The sequence below is a fragment of the Larimichthys crocea genome, chromosome XII, assembly GCF_000972845.2.
Source record: "Larimichthys crocea isolate SSNF chromosome XII, L_crocea_2.0, whole genome shotgun sequence".
Lineage (NCBI taxonomy): Eukaryota > Metazoa > Chordata > Actinopteri > Sciaenidae > Larimichthys > Larimichthys crocea.
The window spans coordinates 6,600,027-6,615,210 of NC_040022.1; the positions used below are offsets into that span (position 1 = coordinate 6,600,027).

Below are 15,184 nucleotides of genomic sequence, written 5' to 3' on the forward strand. Positions count from 1 at the left end.
AAAGTATACTCCACTTTTGTGAGACTCACAAGAGAGAAAAATATAAAGACATCCCAACTTTAAGACTTTAAGAGCCAACTAGAAAATAACTACTTTTGTACAAATTGTTGTCCAGAGATGTCAGAAAGCAAACGTGGGGTGCGAAAGCTGGTCGTCATAGAGAGGGCAGAGACTAGATAATTGTTTAAATATAGTTATGACAACACACATTTTCAGACAGTCTCTCCTGGAAGGCATGAAAAGTGACAGCTGTGAAAAAAAAGAGAGAGAATAAAATAGAGGCTGAGAGAGAAGTTCAAACCCTGTTCTCACCGCTGCAGTGCTCTTTTACACCAGTCTCGGTGTAAACTGGGTGTTATTTCTGAAAGTTACAGAAATTTAAAGAAGAAACAAGAAGTTCTGATTGAATATACTAGAGCCTGAAGACATCTCACTCCATACCCTGCATCCTTCACTCCACATATAAGGCTTTTATTATTACCTATTTCATTTAGGACCTTCCTGCCTGGTTAACGCCCGTGTCATTAAGACTGCCCCCAGTTTTCCAAAACAGACTTTTCAACTCCAAACAACTCTAATGACATTACTAGTGGTTTTAAAGTAACCATTTAAAGTCTGTTAAGATCATCCAGGTCACAGTATCCAGTTACCTGCAATAACCTTGAACAGATAGCCTTTTAAAGACATTATTGATTATTAGCTGATGGGACTGAGCGAAACACAGGAGAGAAACACGTGTCCTGGTGTGCTATGGCGCACCATTAAAATGTTTGTTTGACACAAGACTGACTCAAGCTTGCTAACATCAGCTAGCCATTAAAAGCTACTAGTCATGCCAGACCAAGTAAGGCTACGGCAGCAAAAACCCCCTGAGCGTCCTGAACTAAGCAGCGGTGCATTTTACTGCTTATGAATTCCTCTTTTCATCTGCGAGAGGAACATTGTGTTATTTCGTTTTCTCAAAAGTTGCGTAGCGTCACTTTAAAGGAGCCATTCTGCAAAAATAACAGACTAGGTTTAGCTGGATCTTCGCTTCATCCCTGGTTTAAATAGTTTATAGTCAGCACACACACTTTCACTAATACACACACACACACACGCACGCACAACGGTTATGTGTGAACACAAAGGCTGTTTCTCCCGTGCACGCACGCACACACAAACGCGCGCCACATGTCCCACTGAGTCACAGCTGAGTATAAATACACTTGGCTATATAATTAGGGTTCCTCATAAAGTCAGAAGGCTGTGGCTGTGGGGGGTTTCTCTTCTCTCTCTGTGGTTCAGACCAGGGTTCTGAGTTCGACGCACACAGTCAGGCGGGACCGCCCTGCTGGGACCAAGAGTGGATCACCGGTAGGCGGTATGAGGAGGTCCGGTTGTTCTCCAGGAGGGTGAGATGTGAGAAAAGACCGCACCCCACCTACGAGGAAATCTGAATCTGCAGAGCAGCAGTCAGTCGGATCACAGTGTATCTCTGGTGGAGAGCCAGACAAGGGTTTAATATCTGAAAATACACAAGCGCTCCATTTCACAGTGGCACCACTGAGCGGGGATTTAATATCACATTTTTCACAATAACAGTTAGTTTTGGCAAGGACGGAGGAGTGCCTAATTTGGAAACAAAAGGTCTCTGTGTCTGTCCGGCTCCCGCTCTTTCTTTTCTCCTTTTCATGAACCATGGAGGCATTTACAAAAAAGAGGAGGACGAGCGTGAAGGGGACAGGATGGGGGTGAGAGGTTGACAAACGAGGAATGAACAAAAAGGCGTTGAGTTACAGTTTACATGGAGGACACACATGAAAAGTTGTGACAATAGCACCCCTCCCACCAGTGACCCACACTGTCTACTGTTTGGCCGGAGCATGCCCGAGCAGGCAGAGAGCTGCACATCCATCATCTGGATGTTGGGGCTTAATGTACATCATACCTCCCTTATCTGACCTGTAACTATTTGATCACTGAGTTGAGTACACACACTTCACTCCGGAGACGACGCAGACTTCATATTAACTTTTTGTTTTTCATCTTAACCTGGCAGCACGAAGCTCTTGAAGTCAGGAAATCAAAGGCCGACACGCACCACTAATCTCAGAGGAGCGATGCTTCGTTGCCTCCTCCTCTCTGATAACAAACACACACCAGTGGAAAAGTGAAAGGGGGGAGCGAGGGAGGTGATGCAGGATGGAGCGGAGCACAGTTGTCGGTGTAACGAACAGATTAGTTTAGTGATATGTTTTAATCCCCTTAGCATTCATAACAGGACCGTGGGCCAAAAGATTAAGCTGACCCCCTCCTCACTATGGCTGCCTCTCAAGACAAAACAAAGTTTCCTCCTCACACACATTAAAACAGAGGTGTGTGAAGGAGAAATAAGCCAAGGCTTGACGGGAAACACGCAGGAAAAGTCTGATTGAAGAGTTTCAGACTGCTGAGTAAGCCTTTAGTTGGCGTGTCACAAACAAACCAGGCTGCAGACACAACCATGGGGTGTTTTCTCTAAACACAGGCTGTGGCAATGCAGGAAAAAAAAAAAAAAAGTACAGAAAGGGTCAGTGAAGGACAGGGTGAGGTTGTCGCTCGCCATGAAACATTTGAAAACTGACACAACAGAGCCAAGAGAGCGATGACGGCCTGCACTAACGCTGGAATCTGAAGCTTAAAAAAAACAGGAGCTGAGAGACGCATCCTCAGCTCAGAGTGTGAATCCTGTCCCCTGCTGGCGAGAGGAACACTGTACTGACTCAACATGTGGCATGAGAGGTTTTCATGTGTTGAAGCAGAGCCTGCATGAATTATCATCATCGCACCGTTGCTATGAATGAAAAGAACGACGCAAACTGAACCACAAAAATAGGAAGTGTTCACAAGACCAGTCTACTTTTCTACACAAAAGTAGGAATATATTCTTTGCCAAAAAACATTCTTCTCATGAAATCCTGGTTTAAAATTAGGACATTTCTAATCATGGAACGAGTGAACAGACCTATGAAACTAGACATGATATGAACTCTTTTCAAAATTTAATTCTACAAACCCACATTTTGTTTAGTCTTTAAAAGTATTGATGCTTGATACTCAGATAGGAGGCAGTGCACAAAGTCGATCTCTCCGTCTAGACAGACATTAAGTATAATCCAGCAAAGTGGATTCCAGGGAAAAAAAAGAAAAGAAAAAAGAAAAAGAACGCAGCTGTTTTAAGCAGGTTAATTTTAACTTCTAATCTCCAGTAAATCCCCGCGTAGCACATCCTATAGGCTTTCTTGGCTGCACTCGGAGTGTAGTTGCCGCACAGAGGCCACTAGGGGGCAGCTGCAACACAGTGTCTAAGAGGAGATGGGTGGGGAAGATCCCAGTGGGAACTGGGACGCAGGGGAGCCACATACAACTGCACTGTTTTTTCTGGTGTAGGTGTGATTAAGTCAATAAGCCGACCTATGAGCAGTTATGTGTGCTCGCATGTTAATTACTGATGGGGGCTGGGGAGCAGAGAGGTCACACCTGTTGTGGGCTTTGAGGTGGAAAAAGTCTGCAGACGAGAGCAGGTGGACTCGGAGACGTAATGTATGAAGGTCAGAAATCCCATCAACCCACAGCTGAGGGCAGCTGGGTGGTCCTCACTCCCTCTCTCTCTCCCTCCCTCTCTCTCTCACCCTGAATGACCAGGACTGATACAACAACAATGCACAGATTACTCGTGCAGACTGGAGGATTAAAGCAGTTAAAGCAGTTAAAGCAGTTAAAGCGGCCCACCTGACCCTGTATTCCTCCTCAGGCAGCTAACGCATTATGCATGCATTCTTTACATGTGCCACCACGTAAGATCAGGACATGTGAGTCCTGTCAGAGCGGAGACACTGGAACAAGTATTCACCTTTATGTCACCTCTATGTTCACACTCATCGGAATACTATGCGAAGATAACGATGACAGGCCATCAGTCAGTGACATTAATATACTGCTGCTGAAGCAATGACTCGAGGGCTGAGACTGATGAATCTTTCATTATGAATCAATCTGACAAGTAAATTATTCTTTTAATCCATTAAATGACTCAAGGTGACATCTTCTAATGTCTTGTTTAACCATCACCTCACCGGTTTAAAAGTATCTTGTCACAGTTGAAAATGATCCAGCTGGCACATTAATATAAATGTTGATTAATGTGTCCATATACATAAATAAATGAAACTGGTTCATCTGATAATCGTTTCAGCCCTAAATGACTCAACCAGAGACATCAGTCAGTTGGTTTTGATAAACATTTCATTCTTTAAGTCATTTATTAAGCTAAAATTATAAATATTTGCTGTCTCCAACTTCCAAATGTGTCGATTAATGTGTGAATATACTCCAAACGGACGTGTGGTATTTCTGTTTGAACTACTTTCTAGAGTCCGCTTGGAGGACACATTGCTAACATGCACAGACTTTTTCTCTAGCTTGTTGTAGAGTAGTGTAGTCACAACAAATCAGAGGAACTCTGATGATGAAATGTACTAGTTTTCGGTTAGTTAGTCAGACAAAACAAACATTTTAAAAACTCAACCTTGGTTTCTGAAAGCTTCTTGTTTTCATTTTTGTGTCTATTTGTCCGCTCTGCGAAATGTTAAAATAGTGAAACTTGATGCCTTTGAACGTCTTGTTCTGTCCCACCAACAGCCCAAAAACCTAAACTGTTCAGTTCACACTGATGTGACAAAGAGAAAAGCAGCAAATCTTTACTTTGAGAAGCGGAAACCAGAGACTGTTAAACAACCCACTGATTTTCACAACTGATACTGAATAACTTTCTGTGCAGCTTGATCTGTTCCAGCTTAAAAGAAAAAATTAAAAAATAATCCTCCCTGATTTATACATGACCACATATACAGTATATGTTGGCCAGTTTGGGATTTCTAACACAAAAACCTGACTGGCTGACTCAGGGGTGTTAGATCTGTCCATCGTGTTACATCTGCCACAAGGGAACGTGGGATACATGAGTCAGCCAGTCAGCCAGCCAGCCAAGCATCTAGGCAGGCAAAAAAAAAGAAAGAAAAAAAAAGCCAGATAGCGTAGAGAGTGGGAAGCAGAGAACAACAAGCGGGGGTTAACAGATGTTGGAAAGTGAACACCAGGGGGGGAAAAAGTTACAGAGAACAAAAAATGGGGGCAAAGGGTGATCCAAAGCAGAGGTTGGAGGGAGAGCAGATGGTGGAGAAAAAGAAGGGGAGAGGGCGCTTTACACAATATGACATATTTACTCACAAATCACCTCCCATGCATCTCCTCATTGTACCATCAGCAAGACAGGCGTTCCTTTAAGACGTAGGGCTAGATTGCATGACCAGAGGCTAAACACATTAACACACATCTGCGCGTAGGTCACGTTCAGCTGAATGTCGATGAACTATTAAATAATAGATGTGTGTTTGGTAGGATGTGTTGCGCATGAGCCTTTGACCTTGTTTCATAAAGTGCTGTCATATCCTGAGCTGAGCATCGGCTCACGGGAGAGAGAGTCTACGTAGTAGTATGAGTAGTGTGTGTGTGTGTGTGAGTGACTCTGATAGAGAGAACCACAGCTAAAAAAAAAACAAAACGCCCATTATGATTCCCAGCACAGTAAGTGGAGAGATGGTGCTCCACTTTAACCTAATCAGCAGGGAGTGTCTCCTCCAGCGGAGAGCCTTCTTTACACACAGACTCAAAAGAAGAGAATGTCTTGCTCTTCTTATGTGTTGTGTTTCAAACTGCGGGGCTCGAAAATGAAACAAGCGACGTGCATTTCCAAAAACAACAACAGATCTTGCTATTTTCATCTTGCTGTTTTCATAGAAACTATCTCTCTGGTGGTTCCAGTAAAAGGACTGTTCACATCGAGGCCTGTGATTATTCTAAGTAACCGTGCAGAACAGTACATCTGGGATGGATATATCTAAAAAAAAAAACTTTTCAAAACAACTCAGCAGATAAAATGTAACCGAATGCCTAACTGATAATGGACTTTTGAGGCTGATGCTAATATCCAAATCTGATAAAATGTTAAGTGAGACCACAGACACGCTAGCTGCTCCGTGAGACTAGACACAGTGCAATAACAGTGCAAACACGTTGATGCTGTTGAGCTGAAACAGATACTGCCGGTTCTGTGACAGAGCTAAAATCAGTCAGCTGTGACTCTATCTGCACGGACAGAGGTGCACCACACTGGAGGTGTGTGAGAAAATATGTCACTCTGTCTTGCTACCCGCAAACGCAAGCCGCTCTGCGTAGCTGTCAGGCTTCATTTTGACACCCCGTCTTCGACCTAATCACAGTCACCCATCACCTCTGTGCTGACGGTTGCCATGAGAACCAACAAGGTGCCTCTGTTCCAGCATGAGAGTGAAAACATTTTTTTTTTTTTAAACCTGCAGGGAGACGAGTTTGACGGCAGACATTTATGCTCATTATGGGCCCCAAATTGGCTTTCACAGCTGATTTTTCAGAGTGTGAAGGTTCGGGATTCAAACCTCGCACGGCGCTGCCTTTGGGGGATTATTTGATACGTGTTTCATTTTTTTACAACTTCAGTCTGGAAAACAGAATTGAATAGAGACCTGCAGCACCAACTGGTCCTTAAAAAACAAATCGGTTCAAAGATGTGACGTCTTTTACGCTGTTCGCTCACGTAGCCTCGCACAAACAGCTCTCCAGGTGCCACATCCTGCTCGGGGTGAGGCGACGGCTGGGGTTAACTCGGCTTCTCCTGGAGTAGATACATCTGTCCCCCGATGTGTGTAAACCATATATACACTATGAGGCCAATGACGACATCTGGCAAAGAGCTAACCTTCCTCATGGACTGTACCCCCCCCTCTCCACCTCCCCTCCTCTCCTCTGTACTGACCACAACCGCTGGGAGCAATCAGAGCGTCACATCTGAGCTCCGCTGCAATAAGAGCCAACCCCCCCTCACCACCACCACCACCACCACCATCCTTCCTTTTTTTTTTAATGCCTCTTCTTCTCTCTTCTCTTTCTTCCCTGGTTGTTTTCAGGAGCAGGCCTCGGCAGCAGAAAACCACAGGGCTCCAGCAGGCCTCTTGACTCTCTCCACCCCCCTTCCCCGTCTACGTCTGGGCGAAGGACAGCCATACTCGGAGCCCCCTTCTTCTTAGCTGCCCCACCCCCCCTTCTACAAGCCCAGATGTATATATTTAGCTCATCTCTGCCTCTGTGTAATTAACAGATGAAAATTATAACTTTGAGCCTGGATGATGACGTCTTTGTTGTCCTTGGCTCAAGATGGAGCTGGACCCGAGTGTGTGTCTCAGTCTATAGGCCCGAAACCAGGCAGCGGTCCAACATTTGGGGCGTGGCGGAGGCGATGCTGAGCCAGGTTGGGAGGCTAACTGAGCCAGGGAGGAGGGTGGGCGGGGAGAGAGAGCAGGACTGCAGTGAGTGTTTATTAGAGCAAGTGAGATGGTCTGCCTGCCTTCGACAGCGCTGGAGTTTCCATTTGAGGTCATCTGGTTTTTACATTCCTGCCATGCACCACCGCTCACACCACGCTGAGGAAGTCCTCCAGGCCAGCGATTCTCAAAGTGGAGCCCAGGGGTGTGGGGTGGCCATTTACGGAGACCTTAGAGCAGCGGGTAATAGTTCAATTTCATCAGAAATACTCCATAGGGTCTCACAGACAGAACGTGATCATCTGGGAATCAGTGGATTATTGTCTGGCTATTTGGGGAATATTTAAGATTTACTGCTTTTGCAGGCGTACTCGAGCATGAACAGGGCTCTCTTAAAACAGCTGGACAAAATCACAACATCTAAAAGTTCAAGGATTCACTAAGATTTTCCAATATTTCTCTGAGAGCGTCCCAAATTCCGATCTGTCTTCCAACCCTCATGACTCTCCTCCGACTCACGCTGACCTCTTTAAGCGGCGAACAAGCGGTGCCAGTGGCACAACATAATCTATCACGGCATGAATTCAGAGCCTGACAAATCAAAACTTCTCTCCTGTAAAATCGACATTTTCTCCGATCTCAGCAAAGCAGATCACATGCCATGCGAAAATGTATAAAGCGTGATTCTTTTCTCACGCTGTGTGGCTGATAAAAACCTGCCGATCGAGAGATTAAATCCAGTTATTGACCTCTGAACTCTTCCTCCTCTTCTCTTTATCATTACCCAGTGGCACAAAGATGGTATAGAGATACTGCGTGCCGTGTTTTGAATATCGTTTCATCTGCCTGCTCCTTCCTGTTGACACACTGTAGACTGTACAACCCAAACGCAGAGAGGGACATCTCTGAGATGCTGCTGGTGCCTGCGTGCGTGTTCACTGTTTTCTTGTACGGTTAATGTAAAGATGTATTCCGTGTCTTTAGCCTCTGTCACTCTATGTTTGCAGCCTCTTAACGCAGAGATTGTTGAACTGTCCTCTGCAGTTTTCATGACTTGTTTCATCCCTGTAAACAAAAAAAAGGTCATACCTCGAGGGATCGTGGGTGTCACTTGTTTTTGGCTGCCCAGCGGGAGGACAGCAAAAGGACTGTGACACACACATATGTTCTCACTCTGCTATTCAGATGAGAGACACGCTGGCACTGCTTAGAGCGAAGAGGAACGCTAATAAAAACACACTGTCCTGTTATTTTTCATCGTGTAAACGAAGCGGTTAGAGGAGACGGGGGCGGATATACGAGCGTCACGTCGAAACAAACCTTTTATGGCGCAAACCTACATACAAATTCCTACAGCTTTTAGCATGACATTTAGCTCGGAGAAAAAATGCCGTGCAATCAGACACAAGTTGAAGAATTAAAACAAGTACAAGACAGGAGTATCCCGATGCCCAAAGAAGGTAACAAGAGAGCAGACAGCTATTGCTCAAAGTCACGGGGAAATGAGAGAACAAGAAAAGCTGGAATCTTGGGAAAGTTTAGGACGGTGACACACACAGGACCAGGAGGAAGAAGCTCGGTGTGTGCAGAGCAGTTAGATTTGCATAAGCGCAGTGTTCTGGTTGAATATGGGATAAGCGGTGACTTCACATCTTTGAACGAGCAAAACCACAAAATGAACCAAACAGCTGCATGTTTAGCTGCAATTAGCCACATTTATACATTTAATGTGGAGTTACACATGAGGCGTGCTGTCATGTTTTTAATCTAACAGAGTGATCCTTGTTGCTGTGCAATGCAAACTGATTTGAAACAGACCGTGACAGCGACCTACTGATACTGGATGATACTGTAGTATCAGATCTTATCCAGTTAGGTTTATTACTGTGAGCTGAACACAACCGAGAGAGGAAAAGCATTTAGCAGGGTATTGCTGCTGATACTGGTGAAACAAAGCTGCGTAAATGGATGTGATAATATTTAGTTTGTAAAGCAAAAACTCGAATTTATTAGTACTTAAACAAAACTTTGCTTTAGAAATAAAACTCCAATTAAATCCTCGTCTCTACTTTGGTGGTTTAAGTTGCAAATAATGACAAGAAGCCAGAAAGTCCCTGTGCCCGGCCAAAGCAAGTAACTCCCTGCAAAACCACAGCTTGTATTTTTTACATTTCTGTTTGCATGAATAAAACAAACAAGCTCTAATGTGTTATTTAATCTAATTCAGCCAACCGAGCCGTTTCCTCTTTATGCTAAGCTAAGTTATCTGGCTCTAGCTTTCACATTTAAGCAAACAGACTTATCTCTAAAAATGTCAAACTACTCCTTTAGAGCTAAAACGTCTGTACAGTACTGAAGAGGGGGGTGACGTTTTGGACCGCTTGTATATGCAAAAAAACATAAAATACCGTGGTATTATCTTTTAGTGAGCATGTAAACAGAGGCGGTGTTGTTCAGGGACCAGCAGGCATCAGGAAAACCACAGCGCCCTATCTCTTCCCAGCATCCACAGCTCCTCATTAGCTTCCAGATAATCTCTGCCCCGTGATTTTTGCCGGACTGTCAAAACAAGTCCCCGACCCCCTCCCCTCCGAGGATGCTTACAAATAGTATGAAGGGCACGGCAGGGATGAATATGTGCGTGTCTGTGTGTGTGTGTGTGTTGCATCCCTGTTGCTCGGGTTGTTTAGGAAGTAGACACAGAGGTCAGTGAGTCAGCTCACTAACACCAATGAAGCGACAGTAATTCACTAGAACTCACAGTTCATCAACTCTGAACTGGCCGACTGCCACGAACAATATAAACATCCCCGGAGGAACCTCCTGAAACGTTACGTACTGTGAGCAAACACCATCGCGCTGTTGACCAGACAGAGCTCTTCTTCTTTTTTTCTGGCAGAGATAAGAAACCAGAACATGCTGTGATTCGTCTACGACCGGTTCATGACATACGTCACCGTTCTTCACTGCATAGCTTAAATATTTCAACATTAACATCACAGAGAAAAGTAGTGCTCATACATGCCTTTGTGAGCACACTGCGAGTGTAGCTTATTATGACAGGAGCATAAGGAAACAATTAAATGAGAATAAAGTAGTCATCTAAGTGGCTTCTGATCGATTCTACAGTATGAAACACATCGTTTGAGATGGTTTTGTCGCTGCACACAGACTGAGGTAACTATCCATTATACTATAAATCAGTTTACTAATGACGACGGGTATTCAGCCTGTAAAAACAATTGTATAAAGTCTTCTTTGGGTTTTATCTTTCCCCCTACTACAACCCCAAGTCCAAAAAAGTTGGGATGCTGTAAATCTGTAAAATTTATCCCGGAGGATACGATGTACTTGATTTCCAAACCAATTTTCCACTTCCTGTCAGTCCATCTCAGCATTTCATTTCATCAGATGCAGCGACAAACCCACAACGGTTTTCTGAGCCCCTGTAATAATATCCTTTATACAAAAGGTCAAAATTAATGCAGAGCTGTCAGAAGGGTCAAAGGTTACGGCCATTCAATGCTGGTTTTCAGCCTCGCTCCTCACGAGTAGAAACTTTGAAACTTTTATTCATATCATGAATTTCTCACTGTAATTGTGCAGTGAGAAATGTTGTTCTTCAACTGTTCCCCATGATCCATGATCCTTGCTTATGAATGCCTTTCGAGGAAGCCCCTTTCTACCTCAATCGTGATACTACCACCTGTTACCAGCAGCCTGTCGGTACTTGATTCAAACAGGTGTTTTTTGAGCATGACACAACTTTCTGAAAGTTTGAAACTTTTTTGAGACAGACATCAGATTGTATATCTACAAAAAACAACGAAGTTTACCAGTTTGAGCAGTAAAAGTCTTTGTACCGTATTCACTTGAATATAGGCCTTTGCAAATCTTTGCAATCTGTTTTTATTTAGGTTTTACACAGCGGCCCAACTTTTTTTGAAATTGGGGGATTATATATGCGAGTACAATGCTTTATTATCTTTGGGTGTATTGGGCCGTTGAGGAAAATGTTGCACATCATGCATTTCTTTGTCGTGAAGTAAAGTGAGTGACCGCCACAACCAAACACATCCAAGTAAACACTCCCTCGTACTTGTAGTTTACGAGAGCACTGTGACATTTGGCAGCTTTTCTGCAGGTTGTGACGAGAGGACATATTTTGTGTTTGCTCGTCTTCGCTCTCCGTTGCTTCATTGTGTTTTGGCTGTCACGCTGGCATCATTCTCCCCCCATGACTCATCAGGATTCAGTCTATTTTGTTATCTTCTGCCCTGTTTTCCCCTCTCTACCCCCTCCTTTTCAATCTCTCTCACATTCCAGTGCAATTCCTGCTGTTCTGTAAAAAAAAAAGAAGCCACAGCTGATTGGAGATGAGACACACAGCAAGCATTCAGCTTTCTACAAAAACACTTGTTCTTATCGTCAGTGCAAAAAAATGTAAACATGTCTTCATACAACATCCAGACGTGAGACACAACAACAGGACGCAGGATCTGATCATCTGAATGGAGATCAGCTAAACAGCAGCCCCTGCTTAACCCCTGTGGCCCCTGTTGCAACCAGTGACAGGGGTTCCCTCCTGCCTCTTTAAGCTCTATACGGGGGGCCAAGTGTGTGACGAGGAGGGGCCCCTAACCTCTGAACCTTGACCCTGATTCAAACCAAGCCACACTGCCTTCAGGCCGATCCGACAGACAGATACACTCTGCATTTCAAGTCTGCATTTCATAACAAGACCGGACCTGTTCTCCATTCCCCTCATGCGCTGAGCATCACATCAACACCAAGTCCCTCATGTACTGTATGACAGCCTCATATTTTCCTGCACAGAAACAACACACTGAGACACACACACACACAGGAACAAATACAAAGAGGCACTGACGTAGACCAGACCATCAACAGGCTGAATCTAATTAGCTCTCATCTGTTACTGAGAGAGGCTTTGTTTCGCACCGAACCTCCCGGAGCCTGCGAGTCAGACGCCACATGAAACGCATCCAGCTGGGATGTAAGAGCGGACGAGTGCTCCCTGCATGAGGAGAGGATGGCTCTGTGTAAGACCAGACACAATTGTGGATAGGCTAACTGTCTAATCGATATTGAAAGGAGGAAAAACAGAGAAATACAAACAAAGAGGCAGAATAAAAATGAAATCCAGAGTCCTTTCAGGGTGCCACAAGGGCGTTATCATTATAAACTTCTCCTGCAGCAGGCTGCCACCTCACATTTTTGTGCCACACTAATCTCTAGGCTATTCTTAAGTTACATAAAAATGGTAACAGAGCAGTACTCAGTAACATCAGATACCCCGAGTTGAGATAGAGAAAAGGTTTGATCAGTGCAGTATCCATCAGAGAAAATCAATCCTTCTGGGCTTCTTCCAGATAAAAACATTTGGAAATATCCTCCTCCAGTCGCATATGATAAACCTTTGATTTCTTAACACAGCTGGCATCCATTCTTCGTCAATCAACCACATTTCTGTGCACTTCTAGAAAAACTAAGTCATTTAATCACGTTGCACGTTTCCAGTAAACTAATTAACCTCTTCAACCCAGCGGTGGGTCAGTCATGCTGTGTAGCCGAGCTTTGTTCAAACTCAAATAACTTTATTCTAGATTCTAGAAACCAAATATGACGGGCTGGAGTTTCAGAAAATGTGTAAAAAATGATGCACAATGTGGAATATTTCCATTTTGACGGAGTGGTGCAGCCGTAACAAACATTTAAAGGGGATAAAAACAAAATATGAAACATATACAAGTTATTACACGATAATGCTCAATGGAATCATGACAATAATTTCATTTACAGACCTATGCAATCATCTACAGCGAGAAAAGACAGAGTGACTGACTGACGGGCCGACAGGCGATCAATAAAGAGCCATTAGCAACAGGAACCCGGCTGCTTTGCAGCGCTGCGCCACAGCGGCCACTCCCCTCTCCCCACAGTAAACAAGGTCAATGATGACTGATGTCCTTCGCCCACCTATACACCCGCTGCACGATATTTGTACAGCATCAAGGACTTCCTCATGCAAACACAGAGGGAGAAGGCCAAACCACAACGCTTGCATGGAACTGCCTTTCAGCCTCAACTGCAACACAGAAAGCATCTGAATACAGTTAATGTGTGTGTGTGTGTGTGTGTGAGACACCATGTTTCATGCACCTGCACACAGATTATGAGTTGCGTTTGTGTGTGTAACTCTGACCCTTTAAGTGTGATGTAAACATGTTCGGAGCGTCTATATTTGTGAGCACCTGTGCTCGCCACACACTCACACGCTCCAGGTTAATGATTGCGGATGCGAGGTGTGAGCGGCGCTGCAGCTGTCGTCTCCAGCCGGCCCGGAGCTGTGGAATGCAAGGAGGGGGTTACGGTGTCGAGGTGGGAGGGTGGAGGTGTTAAGGTGTGAGAGACGTTTTAATGGTGTTAATGGACTGATGCAGGACACTCTGTAACACACGCGCTTTACTGTCATGCTTTCAGTGTAGCTCTGACACAATAATTATGGTGGTCCAAATACCAATCATGTGTTCATTTTGTTTCAGGGTGGCGGACAGTCCTGTCCCACGATGCACAAGTGGAGAAATAACTTCTGCAATGACGCTGAAAAAGTGGAAAATGGCATGCAGCAGTGGGACAGATTTCATGACAACTTAGTTTCCCAACTTCAAATCCAGCAAAAATGCAGCATGAGTAACTCTTGTTAACTTCTGCATCACTTTCTATCAGTACAAAAAAATTATTACACCCATATCTAATGCACTAAATCAGAACTGAACTGCTATAAAATGTGCTATGAAGAAATTGACAAAGTTTATGTATTTATAGTTTTAGTATAGTGAAGTGGTGTCCATGGTTTTTTGTTCGTGATCACAGGTTGCATACACCGCCATCCAGATATTGGTTGAGAGGATTATTCTATATTTTGAATGATTGGTTGTAGAAAGCCCCTTTATGTATGTTATTTTGTATGAATCATTTGAAAATAAAGTTTTTGCACATCACAATGGTTACCACACTAACACGTGAAAGGGCAAACAGAGACAAAGATCCCTCTGAGCAACACTTAAAGGTCCAGTGTGTAAGAATTAGGAGTATCTAAAGGCAGGAATGGAATACAGTATTCATTAGTATGCTTTCATTAGTGTACAGTCACTTTTTCACTTATCATTTATAATAAGAACAGTTGTGCTTTCAGCAAGAGCCGATCCTCTTCCATGGAGTCCGCCACGTTGAACCGTAGCTCAGAACAGACAGACCAAACACTGATCTAGATATGGACTTATATATGCCCCAGAGTTTTTCTTACATGCTTGGAATATAAAATTAAATAGGAATATTAAGAGTCACCAGTCACTGGTGAAAGAAAATGGGAGCTCAGCATCAAAATCTCTGCATTTTTAAACAGCAACAGGTTCTTCCTTCAGTCTCAAGTTCTAGCTATTCTTAAAACGTCAAAATAAAAATTGAAGTGTGGTCTATGGTTAGCAGCTCGTTATATTCATCTTGTAAACCCCTCAGGTCCTGACCCCCGGGTGTGAAACTGGAACTAGAGCTGGGACACACTGTACAAAGATGGAAAATCACATACATTCCCAGCATTGCAGTATTGTCTGTGCTATGTACCTACTACGTGGTGAAACCATCTGCTAACAATCACAGAAATGCTTTCCTCTGCAGCATCATGCAGCTGTCTTCAGTTAACGTTGCCGTGACCGGGAGCCAATCCTGGACCTGCTGACTAGATGGGCCTCTGTGGTCTGAGGTTTGCAACCTTTCTGAAG

General features: G+C 44.0%; 1 protein-coding gene across 1 annotated transcript in view; it reads right to left on the reverse strand.

Moving 5' to 3' along the window:
* arhgap23a (Rho GTPase activating protein 23a) overlaps positions 1 to 15,184 on the reverse strand; it is a 50,882-nt gene that overhangs the window by 33,142 nt on the left and 2,556 nt on the right. The gene's annotated exons all lie outside the window — the stretch shown is intronic.